This window comes from Lactuca sativa, chromosome 3 (assembly GCF_002870075.4).
Source record: "Lactuca sativa cultivar Salinas chromosome 3, Lsat_Salinas_v11, whole genome shotgun sequence".
NCBI classification, from domain to species: Eukaryota; Viridiplantae; Streptophyta; class Magnoliopsida; order Asterales; family Asteraceae; genus Lactuca; species Lactuca sativa.
The window spans coordinates 99885155-99905352 of record NC_056625.2 but is presented as its reverse complement, the minus strand read 5'-3'; positions in this window follow the sequence as shown (position 1 = coordinate 99905352).

The following is a 20198-nucleotide window of genomic DNA, read 5'->3' as shown; positions in this document are numbered from 1 at the left end:
ACGGATCGCATCGTATGTACCTCGGCTATCGAGTACTCCATCAAGATTTTCCATTAGAAATCGTTGTCTCTGCCTCGCATAGATGAAGCGGTTGAGCTAACGCAAGGAACGAGTACTTTCCAGGATTGGACCGAGATCCGAATATCATGAGTTTGAGTGTGAGGGAAGGAAGTCCGAAAGACTACCTTCTGAACTCGATGCGGACACTTCGAGTCCGTAGTGATACCCTTCAGATAGGACCAATACGCTCATAGTTTTCATGAGCTAAATAAGTAGGGTACGTATTTCTTACTTCGATCAGTTCGTCATTCCTCCATGTAATGACTTACTTATCTACCCTCGTAGTAAGAAGAACCTATGGAAACATCTCCTTTAGAGGAACTTTTCGCGAAGTTCTCTAGGCACGAGTTTTGAAATTGAAGAGTTAAATTCCTATGACACACTGTTAGTGATGTGGGAAATTTTGAGTACTCTTGCAATTTGTCAAAACCGTTGAGAATTTGTCGACACCAGAGAAGCCGACAGAAATTCGCCAAATTCTAGGTCTTACAGACCTACTGTCATAGTTCATTCAGAAACTCCTCGCAAATTACAGAAACCCATATGACCTAGACCCAGCAAGGGGTGGCCCTTGACTGGGAAGTTAAACAAGAAAAAGAAACCTTGGAGATTCCAAGTGAGTGACCAAGTTCTTTAGGAAGTCTCACTTGGGAACGGCTTAATACGGTTTGTAAAGCGTGGAAAGCTAAATCCAAGATAGACAGGACCTCCGAGATTCTTACCAGAATCGGTCTTGTATCTCGCAAACTAGACCTACTCCGCGAACTCAGTAGCATACATTCTACTCTTCGCGTCTCGATCATGAAACCATACCTTCCGTTAGGACTCTTGTAAGTCCACTCGTTGAGATCCTCGCCTTCGTATTAGAACCGTAGTGACCCTCGACCGAGAGGTCAAGCGGATGAAGCAACGCCGTCGCCAGTTAGTGAAGGTTCGTTGGAATGCCAACCGAGAACCCGATTTCACTTAAGTGCACTAGAACCAATCGATTAGGAAGTTTCCTCCTCACGACTCGATCATTCGTACCTACTTCCTTGCCTAAATTCTAACTTTGGGACGAAATTCCCTTTAACAGGGGGATGATGTGACAACACAAAATTTCCATTCTGTACAAACCATTTGAAGCCAATAGAAGTAGAACAGTCACAGTTGATTTTTAGACTTTTTACTATAAGTTTGAGTACTTCAAGGTTTACACTTCAGGAAATATCAGGAGAGTGGATGCACTAGGGTTTCGTGCAACACTGTTATTCCGATACTCTATGATATTAGAGTTCATTCCGGGAATAAAAATATTTCTGCCAAAAATCTCAGGACTATATATAGAAAACTGAACCATATTGGTTCATTAGTTACATTTCCATTTAGAGAAAAGTCAAAATTCTCTCTCATGGATCTTCGGTTTTTATCCCAAATTGTGAGTACTTCGATCTAGTTGTATTTTATACCTTAGATTATGTTTTATAACATCAAAATCGGACCAAAACCCCACGATTTGGGAGTTTACCGCCCAAGAACACTTGGGGAGTAAACTCCATTTTATAGGCCAAAATGTCCCAATGACCCTCAAAGCCTTAGAACTCAAACTAAAAGCCTTCATTACAATGTTTAGTCCACAAAACAATTAAGAATCAAGGGTGAAAGTGAGTTCACTGCCAAGGAGGTTCTTGGGTCGTGAACTCCATTTTAGGTTGCCAAAATGCCCTAAATGCCTTCATTGAGCCAAGAGACTAGCATATCACATTACCTTGATGTGTCTAGGAACCAAAACAATCAAAATACCAACACCTATGGGTGTTCACGACCGCAAACACACGGCCAAATGGTACATGGGCCAAAAACACAAGTTAGGGGTGTTTTGATGCCACAAACACTTCCTAGTGCTTAGGCTTGAATTTAGACATATACCCTAAAGTGTTTATAGCCTAGAAAACATAAGGAATCACAAGTATTAAGGATTTTACGGCCAAGACAAGTTCTTGGGCCGTAAACCCCTATAAAGGGGTCAAATGACACCCTAATTCCTTCCTTATGCCTAGAACCCAACATAGGTCATAACCTTGAAGTGTTAGGCACATCAAAACATCAATTGGTACTCCTTACCATGAGTTTACGGCCGTAAACTCATGGGGGAGGGGTCCCAGGGCCGTGAACATCAAGCAAGGCCATTTTAAGGCCTTAAACCCACCCAAACACTTTTTTAAGACTAGAAGCTCTTCACCACTTAAGTTGTATTAAAGTTAAGCTTCATTTAGTGACCCTAAAGAGAGTTTACGGCCAGGAGTTTACTCCCCTGGGCCTTAAACTCCAAAACAAATGGTCATTTGACCATAAACTCCCACTAGAGGCATTGCACTCCTTTGTTGCAACCCATTTGCCTCCTAGCACTTGACCAAAAGTGTTTTCCTCGCATTAAAATGCTTATACTTGTATAATTAGTGTTTTAATCACTAATTATTTATATACATATGTCTTCATATGTAATTAGGATCATTGTGTGTGTCTAAAGTCTTCACTTGACACCAAGCACTTGTCCGATCCTTCCTTAGGATAACAGTCCGTTCAATTCCAATCACTTACTGCAGGTGAGTTCATACCCCTTAATCAATGTTTTAAACTGTTTTTAAATGTTTTATGGGGGGATACAAGTAGAATTATGCTAATTATTATATCAATCACATGTGATTAATATGCAGCATTCAAATGATTGGCTACTCATTAGCCGTTTTACCAAACAGTTTCCTTCAAATGTTTTTCATAAACACTTTATGTGTTTAAAAACTCCGTATTACACTGTACATTTTACTATGTATATTACATTTCAAACTTATTTACAATTGTGTTTCAAACAAATGTTCTTTATACTAAACTGCTTTATCAAACCCATGCCTACAAAACCATTTTATAGATCCACATCAAGTCGATCTTTTCGTAGAAAATATTTATGTTCAAAGGTTTTACAAATCTTATTTTATGCTTTTATATTATAAATTGCATGCCTCTATATGTATAGTTATATAAGAAATGTTTAAAAGACTTAGGAAGGCTATCAACCCTATTTCCTTTTCGCGCTTGAGATGTGGTCTGCTGGGATATCGGGTACTCGTCCGAAGGTCGTTTAAATATTAGTTATATAACATATGTACATATATAGTCATAAAGGCCCTTCCAGTTCATCCCATGACCTTGGTTAGCAAGGGTATACATCCATGTCCATACGTACCAGTTAGATTACTAGTAAACTACCATAGGGGTGGTTTAGGAAGATACTAGAACTATTACTAGAACACACTATCATACTATGAGTCAGTTCATTCATGAGTTAATACTTACTACTATGAGAACATATACAACTATACTAGATAAGAATATATACAACTATACTAGAAAGAGAACATATGCAACTATACTAGAAAGAGAACATATACAACTATACAAGAAAGAGAACATATACAATGTTACTAGAACGAGTACATTACTATACTTGCTAGGTAGAGAGCACGTACATTACAGCTAGAACAGTTCATTACATTACATATACATGAATACGTTAATAATTGTGATCCACTGTATTGGAGCATGCCTTAAATGTCATGGCCCGAGTTGTAGCCAAAATTCTCTTGGAGGGAGAGCGTGAGTTTGCGTATAGATCTATACTGGATTGACTATCCTACACCTTGTTGCTATCTACAGCCGGACCTGCAGGTCTGCGGGTGCCAAACGTCATTCCGTTTTACGACCATTCGTATGTCGTTGTTACGAGTCGATAGTATGGTGCAATTAATCACATGATGCCTTAATATAAATCCGGTTTAAGGTAGTTAGTACAGCAGTAGTTCCTATAATACAACACTACAGTACTACATTAATTTCCCCTTTCCATACATTTAGTGATCATTTCACTTAAACATTTAATGTAAAAACTATATTTTGATAATGATAGTTACACTTGGGAAAATTACACACTTTTACAAGAAACGAACATATAGAACAGTTAAGTCTTGGTAGAAGACTACATTGAGAATAGTTAGGTCTTGGTAGAAGACACATTTATATAATAGTAGGAATCATAGGGATTTCTAGGGTTTTTCAAACGTTTACAACTGTTTTACAAACATTTTTATACTTATAGTTCATCTACATTTTTCCATACTTACAGTTCATTTACAAACAATTTGTTACATACAAATTAAGATACTAAAATACTTATGATCTCACCATCTTCAAAGCTGATACTCACTTTCAAAATTACTTGTATCCTCTGGTCATCATAGACAGGTACCGATGCAAGGATTAGGGAAGATGGAGCTCATTGAAGACTCATCTTTCATTTTAATTTATGCTTTAGTGTTTATCAAAATTTGACAGAACACACTTGTATAATAATTATATTATTAATGCAATGGATGATGTTGTTGCTTGTTTACTACTTTACATTGTTGTAATACTGTACATGACGTCCTCCGCCCCAAAACGTTTCCGCCGTTCTTGGTTTTGGGGTGTGACATCATGTGACGCGAGTAGCCACTATCTATGTACCATTCTTCGTCAAACCGCTCGTCACTTATAACCTACAAAAATTAAGCAGATTTAGGAACCCAAAGTTTCTTGGGTCCACGTGAGCCTTTTACAGAAACAGGAATAGTAAGAGAAACATCAACAAGATATGTTCGTTTTATTAACGTTTTTTCATCTTTTCATTTAATAGTAAACACTTTGATTTTATTAGAATTAGATGCAGGTGTTTTGGATTTAGTTTCTGGTGTTTGGACTTTAGCCTGCTTTCGGTCTTCATTAGCTGAGGAAATTTTCCTTTTTCCTTTCAAATCCTTTGATGATGTTGAATTTGGTGTAGGACTAGAATTCGACTTAGAAGAAAAGAGATTAGAATGAGAATTTCTCTAGTCTTGTGGTTCGAAGTAACCCTTTCGGTTGAGCTCATTTGAGGGACCGAACCTGGACTTTCGATTGCTGATTGATGATGAACAAAAGCTGGATTTTCGGGTGTTGCAGGTTGGTGGCCCGAAACTAGGTCTTTTATTGTGAAAGCTTGACGAGCTGAAATCAGGTCTTTGCCTGTTGTTATTTAGTGGACCGAAACCAGCTCTTCGGTTGTTGTTGCTTTTGGGACCGAACCTATCCTTTCGGTTTTGTTCTTCCTATGGCCCGAAAGTCTTCCTCTGGTTCTTTTGAATCGGTGATTCGAAGTTCCTTTTACTCCTGTTTTCTTCTCCTTTTGACTTAGAATGTTTGTCAAAGATAGTGTAGTGAGGATTTTGAGAGCACCAAAACTGCTTTCGCTCTTAGAGATTTTTATTGTATCTCAAGTTTCTCTGCTGCTTTTGAATTTTCACCTGTTTCGGTTGTCTGTGGATATTTGCCTTTTGTTTCGGCTTCTTAGCAACATGTTCACTTTTCATGGAAGAGGTTTCGCTAGTTGAGGTTACTTCTTCCGCTGGAATCTCTTTTGTGCCACTGGAACTTGGTACGTCAAAATTGGTAAGCTTATTCAGAGGTTCGGGCACATATCTTCCTTTGGCCTTCCATGATGTCCGCTCCGACAAACCGACTGTTTCATCTGCGTTGTCTATCGGTGCAGACCAGAAAAACTCATCACAGCCATCTGCATTATCTTCATTCACCATGCCAGTGAGTTCGGTTGTCTGATGTTCGGTTACTCCCGTGACCTTATAAACCTGATTGGGAGTTGTTCTGACCTTTTGAAACACAACAGTCGTTTCTTTAAGGATTGGGGACTTAGTTTTGGACAAACGAGCGAATTCCACAGAATTTTCAGAAATCAGATTTTTGTGGTTTTCAGGTTCGCTCCTAATGAACTCGGAACAGTCAACAACATCCTCTACAGAAATTTCACTCATGTCATCGTCCTCATTAAGTTCAGATGCATTTTCAACATCAATTTTATTTTCTGAACTCAATTTGGTACTCAATGAGTCAAATTTTTGTATGGTTTCGGCCCTGAGTTTCAATTTATCATTTTCATCCAAAAGAGTTTTTAAGCATGTCCTTATGGTCTTTGGACTTTATAAAAGATTCAATTTTTTCCAGACCATACATATAAGTGGGATTGACGTCATCAGAAGATACAACACTTTCACAGTTCTATGCTTCGGCATCAATTTCATCCTCCTTAAACTCAAGGAAGGGTAAAATCATGCGATGTATCTTCTGTCCTATTTCACAATTTAAATGCAGCTGAGTAATGTTAGCATAAAGCCTTTTGGCAATTAAACAAAAAACATTCCTCTGTTTTAATAATTTGAGATTGTCTCTTTGCAAATAAATGTTCTCATCCCTAGACTTAACCAACTCCAACTCTTCTTGCTCTATCCAAATCCTTTTCTCCCCACTCTTGGAGGACACCCTGCTTATTTGGTCAGTTAGATTAAAATTCGTGACCCGTGTTTGAGTTAAACAACTATCTAGATTCGAAATTCTTGAATTCAAGTAATTTAATTCCTTTTCATATGATTTTTGTGGAATTTTAAATGAGATAAAAATAGATTGTACCTCTTGATCAGTTCATCCAGCTCACTGATCTGCACACTGAGAGGTTTCACTGTAAAGCACAAGTCCTCTCGCTCCTTATGCTCTTCGTTTCCATCGTCAGTGTTGTATCCCCTCATCTGAGATACATCTGTCACCATCAGACATCTTCCATCAGCTTCACCACTCTTTGCTACATAAGCCTTTCCATGAGAAGGCTTTCTCCCTTCATCATCTTCTGAGTCGGTCGACCACACCTGCACGCCACCAAACTCATCATCATCTACCGAACCCTACACAATAAGAGAATTCATAGAGGTATTAGTAGCAACTTTCTTCCTCTTAATCTCCTCCAGTCTTTTTAGGAGACTTGTTTCTTCATCCTTCTCTGCCATCTTCTTCAACATGCAATCTTTTGCGTAGTGATTTTTCCCACTACAGTAAAAGCAACTGACACCAGAGTCAGCTTCACCCTTCGCTTCCTTCTTCGATTCTTCAACCTTCGGCTCCTCTTTCACTTTATCAGCGCTGTAGCTTCCCTGCAATTTCGATTTTTGTTGGTAAGGAACTTTTTCTTAATGAACCTTCTGGGATTTGACACCATCATAACATAGTCTTCAGTTGTCAAATCGTGATCTCCAAGATTTAAATCCTCTTCGTCTTCTGCTGCACTCTTACCTTTGGACAGAAGCGCCAAAGACCCCAAATTTGAAACCACGCTTTTCTCTTGTAGCACTGTCTTTTCCTGGGATTTCAGAATCCCCACCAGTTTCGCCAACGAGTATGATTTGAACTGCTCATGTGCTTTAATCGTTGACACAACAGCTCTCCATTCGGATCTTAGGCCATTTAAGAATGTGACCTTTTATTCGATAAGCTTTCTTTCAATGTCATAGTTGATCATCTTGCTGAGAAGATGATTGAACCGATCAAATGTTTGTGTAACAGCCTCATCCGGCATCTGCTTGAATTCTCCAAATTCAGAGAGAAGTAGGGTCTTAATCGAATACTCTAGATCTTCATCTGTGGAGTACAACTCTCGCAGCCGATCCCAGATCTCTTTTGTTGTATTGCAAGAACTGACTAATCGAAACGTGTCGGACTGAAGTGCGAATCGAATTAGTCTCAATGCCTTAATGTTGCATTGGAACTTCTCATTTTCATCCTGAGTGACGTCTTTCACATCTTTTAATAGATCATTATACTCCTTTTGAGTTTTAATGATCCTGGACGTGCTTGAATGAGCGAAAGGACCAGAAGTAATAGTTTCCCATATCAGATACCCATTATCTTTAGATCCAATAACGTAATCTTGAAAGTGGTGCGCCCATACTTCATAGTCTTGTGTATAGAGAATTGCAATCTTGGTGGTTGATCCAATGCTGTTAGAGATGTTGATGGGATTGGATTGAGAATCGTCCATGCTTGATTGTGTAAACTGTTATAAGATCATACTTTGTAATACGTAACATTAGGGAAAGATGAATAATTAATGAGATACGTCAATTATGAGTGACGGCTCAATAAACATCAATGAATGCGGAATAAACCCTAAACACTTCTATCACAGAAGAGATGTGTATGAATTACACAGTCTCCTGCTCTGATACCAATTGATGAGTTGAATAACTCTTCGACCGTTTAGATCTTTAAATAGGTTAATCACAGAAACGTAAAACAGAAATATCAAGCACAAGAGTGAATCAAAATATGTTGAATGATTCAATAGATTCAAGCCTCAGCAGAGATCGACAACGAACTTCCACTGTAGAGGCTACTTGGGTTACAAACGATAAAAATAATATTTATGAAATAATCGACTTCAAATCTTACGTACTAAGATGCATGCAAGCATCTATATATACAAAATTGGACTTAAGAACGAGCCCAAGACGCAACATCTAACGGACCCTACAGTTCGGTTACCAGGGCGAGGCAGAGTTTGCAGCAAGGCTGCGGTGGATTCGTAGCCTATGTGAGGGACACTCGAGTGGCCACTAAGAGGCCAAGTTTCGATTGATGAGGTTCCGATATTGTGCGAGTTTCCTGATGTTTTTCCCCAGGAACTACCGGGTGTGCCTCCCGAGAGGCAAGTGGAGTTTGTATCGATTTGGTTCCGGGAGTAGCACCTATTGCCAAGGCGCCTTATTGCCACACGCCGCCAGAGATGTAGGATTTATCCTCGCAACTTTAGGAGCTGTTGGGGAAGGGGTTTATTCGACCGAGTAGCTCACCCTGAGGAGCGCCAATCCTTTTTGTCAAGAAGAAGGATGGTTCACACCACATGTGTATTGATTACCGATAGTTGAACAAGTTGACGATCAAGAACCGTTATCCGTTGCCGAGGATCGACGATTTGTTCGATCAGTTGCAGGGAGCGTCTTGGTTCTCCAAGATAGTTTTGAGATCGGGTTATCATTAGATGAGGGTTCGGGATGAAGATATCCAGAAGACAGCGTTCATAACTCGTTATGGGCATTACGAGTTCGTGGTGATGCCTTTTAGGCTCACCAATGCACCAGTTGCGTTCATGGATCTCATGAATAGGGTGTGCAGGTCGATGCTGGATTGGTCAGTGATCGTATTCATTGATCATATTTTGGTGTATTCGAGGTCTAGAGAACAACACGAGGTGCCTTTAAGGGAGATCCTTGGAGTTTTGAGATCGAAGAGGCTTTATGCCAAATTCTCCAAATGTGAATTCTGGTTACGAGAGGTTCAGTTCTTGGGACATCTCGTCAACCAGAATGGGATATTGGTTGATCCGGCCAAGATTAAGGCGGTCATGAGGTGGGAGGTGTCTAGATCACCCACCGAGATCAGGAGCTTTCTGGGTTTGGCCGGCTATTATCGGAGATTTATTAAGGATTTCTCCAAGATCACCGTGCCACTCACCAAGTTGACCCGGAAGGGTGTTGCATTTTCTTGGGGTCCGGAGCAGCAGACCTCGTTCGAGACACTTCGCCAGAAATTATGCGAAGCCCCAGTGTTAGCCCTTCTGGAAGGGATGGAGTATTTCATGGTATATTGTGATGCATCGATATCTGGATTGGAAGCGGTGGTTATGCAGAGGGGGCATGTGATAGCACATGCATCGAGGCAACTTAAGCCTCATGAGTCGAGGTATCCCACTCATGATCTTGAATTGGGAGCGGTAGTGTTCGCCCTCAAGATCTGGCGTCAATATCTGTATGGGGTTTGGTGTATGATATAAACGGACCACAAGAGCTTGAAGTATTTGATGGACCAGCCCAACCTGAATATGCGCCAGAGGAGATGGTTGGATGTGGTAAAGGATTATGATTGTAAGATCCTGTACCATCCAGGCAAGGCTAATGTTGTAACTGACGCTTTGATCCGTAGGACGGAGAGCGCCCCGAATCGAGACATTTCTTTGAGGTTGACAGTGATGACTCCGGTGTTGGACACCATTCGAGGGGCCCAGGCGGAGGCCGTGAGGCCGGAGAACCGCAAAAGGGAGCGGGTGATCGGGCAGGTATCGGAGTTTGTTACCCATAGTCGAGGACTTATGACCTTCCAGGGTCGGGTTTGGGTAACGTTTGTGGGCGGAACGCGTACTGTCTTGATGGAGGAGGCGCATAAATCGAAGTTTTCGATCCACCCCGGGGCCGCTAAGATGTATTTGGACCTGAAGAAGGAGTATTGGTGGCCCTGTATGAAGAGGGACGTTGCAAGGTTCGTGGAGAGGTGCTTGACATGTTGCAAGATTAAGACCGAGCACCAACAGCTGCATGGTATGTTACAGCTGTTAGAGATTGCCGAGTGGAAGTGGGAACAGATCACCTTGGAATTTATCACCAATTTGTCGAGGACTGCTAGAGGTGTCGATGCAATTTGGGTGATTGTAGACAGGTTGACGAAGAGCGCTCACTTTCTTGCTATTAGTGACAGCTCTGCTGCTGATAGGCTGGCAGAGCTGTATGTAAGGGAGGTAGTATCGCGGCATGGAGTTCCAATGTCGATTGTTTCAGATCGAGATGTGCGTTTACTTCCAGATGTTGGAAGAAGTTTCACGAGGAGTTCGGTACGAGGTTGCAATTCAGTACTGCATACCACCCACAGACGGACGGACAGAGTGAGCAGACGATTCAGACGCTCGAGGACATGCTTCGGGCGTGTGTATTGGATTTCGGCAGAAGTTGGGACACGTATTTGCCTTGGCTGAGTTTTCCTACAACAACATCCATCACTCGAGCATTGGTATCCCACCTTTTGAGCTGTTGTATGGGAGGAGGTGTCGGACCCCCATATGCTGGGGAGAAGTAGGGCAACGCGTGATGGGTAGTACAGAAATTGTGCTCCAGACGACAGAGCAGATACAACAGGTCCGACAGAGGTTGTTGACCGCTGAGAGTCGCCAGAAGAGTTATGCGGATAGGCGACGATCTGAGCTGGAGTTCCAAGTCGGCGATTTCATGCTCTTGAAGGTATCTCCTTGGAAAGGAGTGATCTGATTCAGGAAGAGGGGCAAGCTGGGGCCCCGGTATATTGGGCCGTTTAGAGTGATCACAAGGGTGGGTAAAGTAGCATATCGCTTGGAGCTACCTGCAGAGTTGGATCAGATTCATGATACCTTCCACGTGTCAAAGCTGAGGAAGTGTATTGCCGATGAGTCGGCGGTGGTTCCATTAGAAGATATCCAGGTGGATGCAAGTCTGAATTATGCTGAGAAGCCGATCGCAATCTTGGATCGGAGGATCAAGGTTCTGAGGAACAAGGAAGTGCCCTTGGTTCAAGTCCAGTGGCAGCATCAGAGAGGTTCCGAGCTGACCTGGGAGCCAGAGTCGGAGATGCGGGAGCAGCATCCGGAGTTGTTCACAGCATGAGACTTCGAGGGCGAAGTCTGGTTCTAGTGGGGGAGAATTGTAATAGCCCGGAATCCAGGTTAGCTTTATAACCCTTCTATTTTGAAGAATTAGCTAGTTAGTCCCTTAAAGTGAAAGATGTAATGGGTGAGTACGCTGGGCGTACTGGGGGTATGTCGCGCGTACTCGCGCGCTTAATTTGTATGCGGGTCATCCGAGTACGCTGGGCCAGTGTTCTAAAAGGCGCGCCATGGCGCGCTAAAAGGCGCGCCATGGCGTGAGGCGTAGCTTCGCCGTTACGAAAAGCTTCATAACGTTGCTGTTAGGCGTGGCGCGTGGCAAGGCGTGATATGGCGCGTGTTTTTTCGTTTGATACACAGTTTTTTGCTCTTTGCTATGTCTTTTCAAATTGGAGATACAAGTATTGTGGTTTTTGTTAACTTTTTGTTATTAGTTATTGATCTAACACTTCTAAGAAGTAGTTATATTTAATATAAATTTATATTTATGTGGTAATATAATTTTAAATTAATACAAAATCGCTGCCTTATATCACGCCTTGAAAAATGTCATGGCTCGCCATGGCTCGTTAAGCTTGAGGCTTGGCCTTGCTGCCACGCCACGCCTCACGTCATTTAGAACCTTGCGCTGGGCGTACCTAAGGTTACGTCGGGCGTAACCGGCCCTGTTGCAAAACCCTAATTTGTGGCCTTGCACTATAAAAGGAACATGTAGTCCTTTGCCCTAGCCACCATACACCCTTGAGAGAGACCTTGAAGAGCTGAGATGCGTGCTTTAGCTTGTGTGTGAGTTATTGAGCGTGAAGTTGTCTTTTCAAAGTGAAGAAGGAGAAGAAGGAGCCATTGTTGGAACTAGAAGTTGAAGAACAAGTGTAGATCCGAGTTCTACAGTGGTTGGAGATCCTTCCTGAGGTAAAAAGCTCAAAGCTTTCCTTGTTCTTAATGAGTTTTGCTTTTTGGACCACTTTTAGGGTTTTTGGTTCAAAATTGGAGACTTTTTGTGCAAAGAGTCTCCATAAGCTTAGATCTGACCTTTTCTAGTGTTAAATATGTTGAGGAGTCATAAAAATCGAGTCTTGGACGTGGATCTTGTGGCATGCATGAGTTATAGTCTCATTATGAAAGAGGAAAGATGTTTTGAGCACAAAGTGACCTTTATAGCCATGCAAAGGCTTAAAGGCTTCAACTTTATGGATTAAACGTGTTTAACCTTTCATTTGAAGCTTTTTCTCTCTCTCACTACTCTCTCTCTCTAACCTCTCTCCTAAATCCAAGTTTAAGGGTCAAAAACTCAATTTTAAGGCCTCAAATCCCTATGGTACCTTCCTAACCTTAATGTATAGAATATTTGGCTTCCAAATTTGGGATTTAATCATGAAATAAGGCCTTGAATGTGAGTTTACGGCCTTGGTAGAGGCTTAGGCCGTAAACACATAGTTAAGGGGTTTTTAAGCCCTAAAACCCTTCCAAACCACAACTAGACTTTAGATATGGCTTAATGACTTCATGGAATGGACTTAGAACATTTTAAACATGGATTTTGAAGGACTTGAAGGAGTTTACGGCCAAGGCACATGCTTGGGCCGTAAACTCATAAATATGGGGTTTTTGTGACCTTAAACCCTTCCAAAACACTAATAAGGCTTAGGTATGAATTTTAGAATAATTGGTTTTAGCCTTGGGACACTTGAAACATATTATTTGAGGGATAATTGAGAGTTTACAGCCAAGGCTTGTGCTTGGGCCGTAAACCCTTCATTTTGGGGTATAAACTCCTTTTAAGGTGTTAGAAAGCCACTTTAACACCCTAAAGCCTTAGAATAATTTTTAGAAGTGCATACAAACAAGTTTTTGGCCTTAAAACATAATGAATCACCCTTTAGGAGAGTTTACGGCCACGAGGGGGGTCTCATAGGCCGTAAACTCCAAAAACACCTCAAAAGTCCCATAAAAATTCATGTAAGGCCTTGGAACAATTTTAGCAATCACATGTGATTTGTTTGGAATCAATAACACAATTATTTATGAGTATATAGGAGTTTACGGCCATGAGACCTATGCTAGGCCGTAAACTCCCTTAAGTAAGTCATTTGGTGTTTAAAATTCATTCCAAGCCCTTAAACCAAACCTGGAAATTTTCCCATAAGTGTTTCAAGCCAATTTGCACCATAAATCACCCCACCATGAGTTTACGGCCGTAAAATCATGGGGAAGGGGTCATTAGGGCCGTAAACTCCCTAAAGAGTTTACTCTTGAAGTCCCAATTCAATATCCTAACTATATGTGTCCCCAAACACCACCCGGGTCCCTCAAAACACTTGTAATGGGGTGTTTCCGCGATAAAAAGTATTGGTCCCTAACAATTAAATAATCTAATTCCTTATTAGATACAAATGTGTTCATACTTAGGAACCTCGTGCGTTTGCAAGTCCCATACCATCATTTAGCGTCCGAAATCGTCACGTTTCTCGTCCGGTGAGTTCATACCCCTACGCCTTTTCCGTGTTTTTCAATGTTTTCAGGGGGGAATACAAGCAAACTATAACTGTTTTCCAAACATAACATTGATCTGTTTCAAATAATATCTGGCAAATTTATAAACACTTTTACTCCTTATGTATTATGCTGAGCATAAGGGATGATTTATCAATTACAACTAAATGGATTTTAGTTAAGAAAATAACCAAACTAATCAAATTATTATGGGAATAATTTGGGGTTCTTTAGTTCTCGTTTTATCATGTACTGATATGTGTATAAAGTTATTAAATAAACTATGTCTGATTCAGTTTATCTCCGCATCATTTGATTGTATTGCCAGATAGTTTCATTGTATGTATCTATATTCACTGTATTATGTTTCATAATCTTTTGTATGTTTGATATCATATGAGAACCCTGTGAATAGTTTAGTACTAGTTTGTGAGTTAGTCACTACCCTTTATGGATGATCAGTAAATCCTCCTCGGAAGTGTAACCAGAGTCTCCAGGAGGGAGAGCGAGGAATTTGTGAATAGATCTATTCGGGACTGACAATCCCACACCTTAACTGCTAGCTACAGTTAGGCGGGCACGCCTGGGGTGACAAATTCTGGATATCGTCCGACGTCTGACAAGCGTCAAGGAGGTCTCGTTGTCGTATCAGCATGGTTACCCGACTCACAATATGTATTAATATAAGTTTATTCACGGTTTTGGTTTTAGAGATATATATCTAGTACGGGATGGTAATCCCATGGTTTTTAGTCTATAAGTATTATATCTATTGCAGGATGTTATTCCTATGGTTAGAATCTATATCTAGTTCGGGATAGTGATCCCATGGTTTTATCAAAACATCTTATATCTAGTTCGGGATAGTAATCCTATGGTTTTATCAAATTATCTTGTATCTAGTTCGAGATGGTAGTCCCATGGTTTTCAATCTATATTTTCAAGTATATCAAACTATCTTATATCTAGTCTGGGACGATAGTCCCATGGTATTAAATCTATATGTAGTACGGGATCTTAATCCCAAGGCTTTCAAACTATTTTTCCATCTACAGTTCACGTATATTAAAGTATTTTATATCAAATTCGGGATAGTAATCCCAAGACTCTCAATATATAGTTTTGTGTATTAAACTATACTATGTGATATTAAACCGGTCTTGTAATTTGGAAAATATGGGATTTTCCTTGGGTAACGTATAACGCGTAATTGAACTGTAATGAAGGATAACTAAACTATTTTACATAAGAAAATATGGGATTTTCTTGGATAACAAACCTTTTCAGAAAATTAAAGGAAACGGGTACATTTTTCAGCAAATAAACATCTTATGAACTCACCAGCTTTATACTGCTTTTCAAACCGTTTGTATTCTTAGGTCCACATTAGACAGGTACCCGACGATACCTTTTGGAGAAGACGAAGTGCTCAGAAGACTCGTCTCAACTTTTGTTCATATGATATATGTATAACACATGTACAATTTACTTTTGAAGCAAATGTAAACTTTCAAATATATGTAATGTAATGGTTGTTTACTGTGATTACTATGTACATTGGATTTGATACTCAACGTGGACTCAACCCCGGAAATGTTTCCGCCTTTGGTTTTCGGGGTGTGACATTATGTGTTATGTATGAGATTATGTGCTATGTGACATATCTATGTTGTATGATTTTATAGACCGGATCGGAGGGTCCAACGATACAGACCGGGCCGGAGGGCCCAACGAGCTATGAGCGGACCATAGGGTCCAACGTGCTATGGGACTGGAGGGTCCCGTTGAGACACATCGACTGGAGGGTCGTACTGTAGCCTCGAGTGGCATATGTGTTGTATGCAGTATTTTGGGGAACTCACTAAGCATTTATGCTAACAGTTGTTGTGTTATGTGTTTCAGGTACTAGCGAGAACCGTGGAAAGGCGTCGGCATGACCCGTACACACTAGAGAGAGGATTTGATTTTGCGATCTTGGGATATGTTATGTTTCGATAACTACTGTTGGATATTTTTGAGAATATTTTACGTGAACTTGGTTGATGAAAAATGAAAAATTTGTTTTGAAAATTTCGTTGTTACATTGGGCCTTGAGGCCTCCTTCTTCTTCGGGCAATCCTTAGAAATGTGCCCCTCTTCAGTGCATCCATAGCACACCCTCTTGTTGGATGTGCACTCGTTAGCGTAATGCTCTGTCCTTCCACACTTGTAGCAAGTCACGTCCTCGCTACATTTCCCCGAATGTTTCTTTTTACACTTTTCACACCACTTTGATTCGTTTCCTCCTCCTCCGGATTTCCTTGAGCCAAACTTGTTCTTCTTGTTAGATTTTGACGACCCATTAAACTTCCTCTTTTCGCCAACCTCAACCTTGTTGGCGGCTCTTCCCTTGATCATTTCCTCAATAGATTTGGCAACCCAAATAGCTGCCTCCAGAGTAGGTGCTTGGCGGACTGCCACATCGTACTCCCATGGAATTCCCTTTGCATACTTATCAACTTTTGTCAGCTCGTCTTGAACGATGCGCAAAGCAAATTCCATTTTGTCAGTGAAGGCGTTGTTGAATTCATCAATGGACATGTTTTCCTTCTTAAATGTCAGGAATTGGTTCTCTAACTCAAGCAGATTTTTGGCTGAGTAATACTTGTCCTTGAAGTGTACCAAAAATTCTGTCCAAGTCAGCTGTAGTGGCTCATTGGGGCTTAGGGTCTTCCCCAGAGTGGTCCACCAGCGAACAGCGCCACCTCTGAACTGACGCACTGCAAATTTGGTATGTAGCTTGCCTTTGCAACGACATGTTATGAAAGCGCATTTCATCTCCGATATCTAGTCCATGACTCCAACTGGATCCTCCTTCCCTGTGAAAGTTGATGGCTTGCAGGTTGTGAAGTCCTTATACTTGCATTCGTTCCTCTCGACTCCTTCATCATGATTGTGTTGGGTTTTGAGCATTCTAACACTCCTAAGTGTACATGCAACCCTAAATACCTTGGATCCATGTTTTCTCTATTATACATGCAAATATGAACATCCAAGGTATTATCCTAATCTAGCATACAAAACAATGAATGAAACAAGATAGAATACATACCTCTTCCATGTAGAAAGTCTTCATGAAGCTTGAGTGCCAAGTGCCTCAAGTGTGACACCTCAAATCGTTCACACAACACCAAATACACATGGAACGACTTGAGAGAAATCTACACTTCATGAAATTGGCTAGCCCTTCTATAGAATGATACTAGTGCCAATTGTGGTCAAGAATAAGATGCATATATAGTTAGGGTTACACCATGTAAACCCTAATTGACATGGCCTTTCATTTCCATGATCCATGGGTACAAATACACCATGGAGCATCATATGGGTTTTAGCCCAACTAGATAATCCATGGAGCATTAGCCCACTATATAAGTATGGATGATTTGCACAATCAACCCATATATTTAATTAGTCTTCTTTTGATCACTTAATTAATCCTAGATTAATTCTTCATCAATACTAATTAAATACTATTATTCTTATTATTAATATACTAGAACTTATAATATATTAATAACCATAAGTGTCTTATTTCTCTCATTTAGTCTATCCAAGTGCATGATGCCATGCAACCCAAATGGACCATGCCGGGTCGGGTCAAGTCTTACCAATTATAGTTATGGACTTAGACATTAATCCAACTAATTGTTCCTCCTGATCATCGGGGGTTCCACCTGACTGACAGTGCGGCTTTTATTCGCTTCTTTAGACTCTTTGTCATTCAGTTCGGGTTGTTCAACAGGCATCGATGGTACACTTCTGTTATTCAACAACATTTGTCTAATTTCTTCCCTCTGTTCCGCCATCATAGCCCGAATCATGGCTTGAACTCCTGCCATTGTGACTGGATCAGGTGCAACTTCGACTATCAGCACCTGCTTAATCACTTTGGGACAAGACCGTTGATTCCTGTTTTCATTTGCGTTTCTAGCTCCACCTCGAGTCCTTGCCATTTTGATCTTTATTCACGATAGATGTTTAATTTTCTATTATCACTCCGAAATGTTACATGCTAGTTCTAATATCGTACTCGTACACTTAGAATCCTAAACACATAAGGTTTCCGGATACGGTCGACAACAGACCATCGATTCGAAAAAAATAATATCATACAGGGAAAACATAAAGCATTTAGCACATAAAATCATTTTAGGCATCTTTCCTAAAATAAACTAGTGCTTGTGTCTAGAATATGGAAGACACTCATCTCACGATCATCGTATTCTAAGTTTAAGTCTATAAATCCTACAAATTCCTAGTTCGCTTAAACTAATGCTATGATACCAACTGTGACATCCCCATCTTTACAGCCAGAAAAGACCGATTTCGTTTATGCTTTTTAATAAAAATCAGAGTAACTTGTTAAGAAAAGTATTGCGGAATTTGTTCCCAAAACAAAATATGATATAAACATTATCAAAGCATTTCTTAATGAAACGTATTTTCATTAGATTACAAAAACTCGGGATGTGAATCATCGATACAAACCATAAGCATAAACCAAAAAGAAATAAACATCTTAGGCCACAAAACACAATCTGGCCTCAAATTCATAATCTCTCGATCCAATTATGCTTTTGCCATTACCTGTGATACAGGAAAACTGAGTGGGTCATGTTGGGGAGCCTGGTGAGCATTTAGGGTTTTCAACCCACAATAATAAGTTCATTATTTATTTTCATCAAATTATTAACCCGATTACCCATTCATGTTATCCTCACTTTACGTCCCTAAAGCATCTATTCTAAGGGAGCTATCCAAAGGAAATACATCAGGATGGACACTACTACGAAGGGGATTCCTCAGCCATACGTATCCATAAGGAAACCATGGGGGGGGGGGGATGTAGTACATCTTTAAAAACACCTACAGGTTGCAAGCCTGCTAGCATTCCACTGGATTGCCTATAAATGTCTATGGTCATCATCTATACTCTGCTAGATGACTGGATCATCTTAAACATCATAAACATCGAAGCCTCTTCTCATTTTATCACGCATCATCTATTTCATATACCCATGTTCTACCCAACATATTTGTAGATATAAAATACATACATGGTCCCGATCTGTAAAACAAAGCTTATATCTTTCATCTAGCATAACTTTCAAAGCATAAAATTCGGTATTTAATCATGAAATAAGGCCTTGAATGTGAGTTTATGGCCTTGGTAGAGGCTTAGGCCGTAAACACATAGTTAAGGGGTTTTTAAGCCCTAAAACCCTTCCAAACCACAACTAGACTTTAGATATGGCTTAATGACTTCATGGAATGGACTTAGAACATTTTAAACATGGATTTTGAAGGACTTGAAGGAGTTTATGGCCAAGGCACATGCTTGGGCCATAAACTCATAAATATGGCGTTTTTGTGACCTTAAACCCTTCCAAAACACTAATAAGGCTTAGATATGAATTTTAGAATAATTGGTTTTAGCCTTGGGACACTTGAAACATATTATTTGAGGGATAATTGAGAGTTTACGGCCAAGGCTTGTGCTTGGGCCGTAAACCCTTCATTTTGGGGTATAAACTCATTTTAAGTTGTTAGAAAGCCACTTTAACACCCCTAAAGCCTTAGAATAATTTTTAGAAGTGCATATAAACAAGTTTTTGGCCTTAAAACATAATGCATCACCCTTTAGGAGAGTTTACGGCCATGAGGGGCGGTCTCATAGGCCGTAAACTCCAAAAACACCTCAAAAGTCCCATAAAAATTCATGTAAGGCCTTGGAACAATTTTAGCAATCACATGTGATTTGTTTGGAATCAATAACACAATTATTTATGAGTATATAGGAGTTTACGGCCATGAGACCTATGCTAGGCCATAAACTCCCTTAAAGCATTTGGTGTTTAAAATTCATTCCAAGCCCTTAAACCAAACCTAGAAATTTTCCCTTAAGTGTTTCAAGCCAATTTGCACCATAAATCACCCGACCATGAGTTTACGGCCGTAAACTCATGGGGAGGGGGTCATTAGGGCCGTAAACTCCCTAAAGAGTTTACTCTTGAAGTCCCAATTCAATATCCTAGCTATATGTGTCCCCAAACGCCACCTGGGTCCCTCCAAACACTTGTAATGGGGTGTTTTCGCGACTAAAAGTATTGGTCCCTAACAATTAAATAATCTAATTCCTTATTAGATAAAAATGTGTATCTTTGTATTATACTTAGGAACCTCGTGCGTTTGCAAGTCCCGTACCATCGTTTAGCGTCCGAAATCATCACGTTTCTCGTCCGGTGAGTTC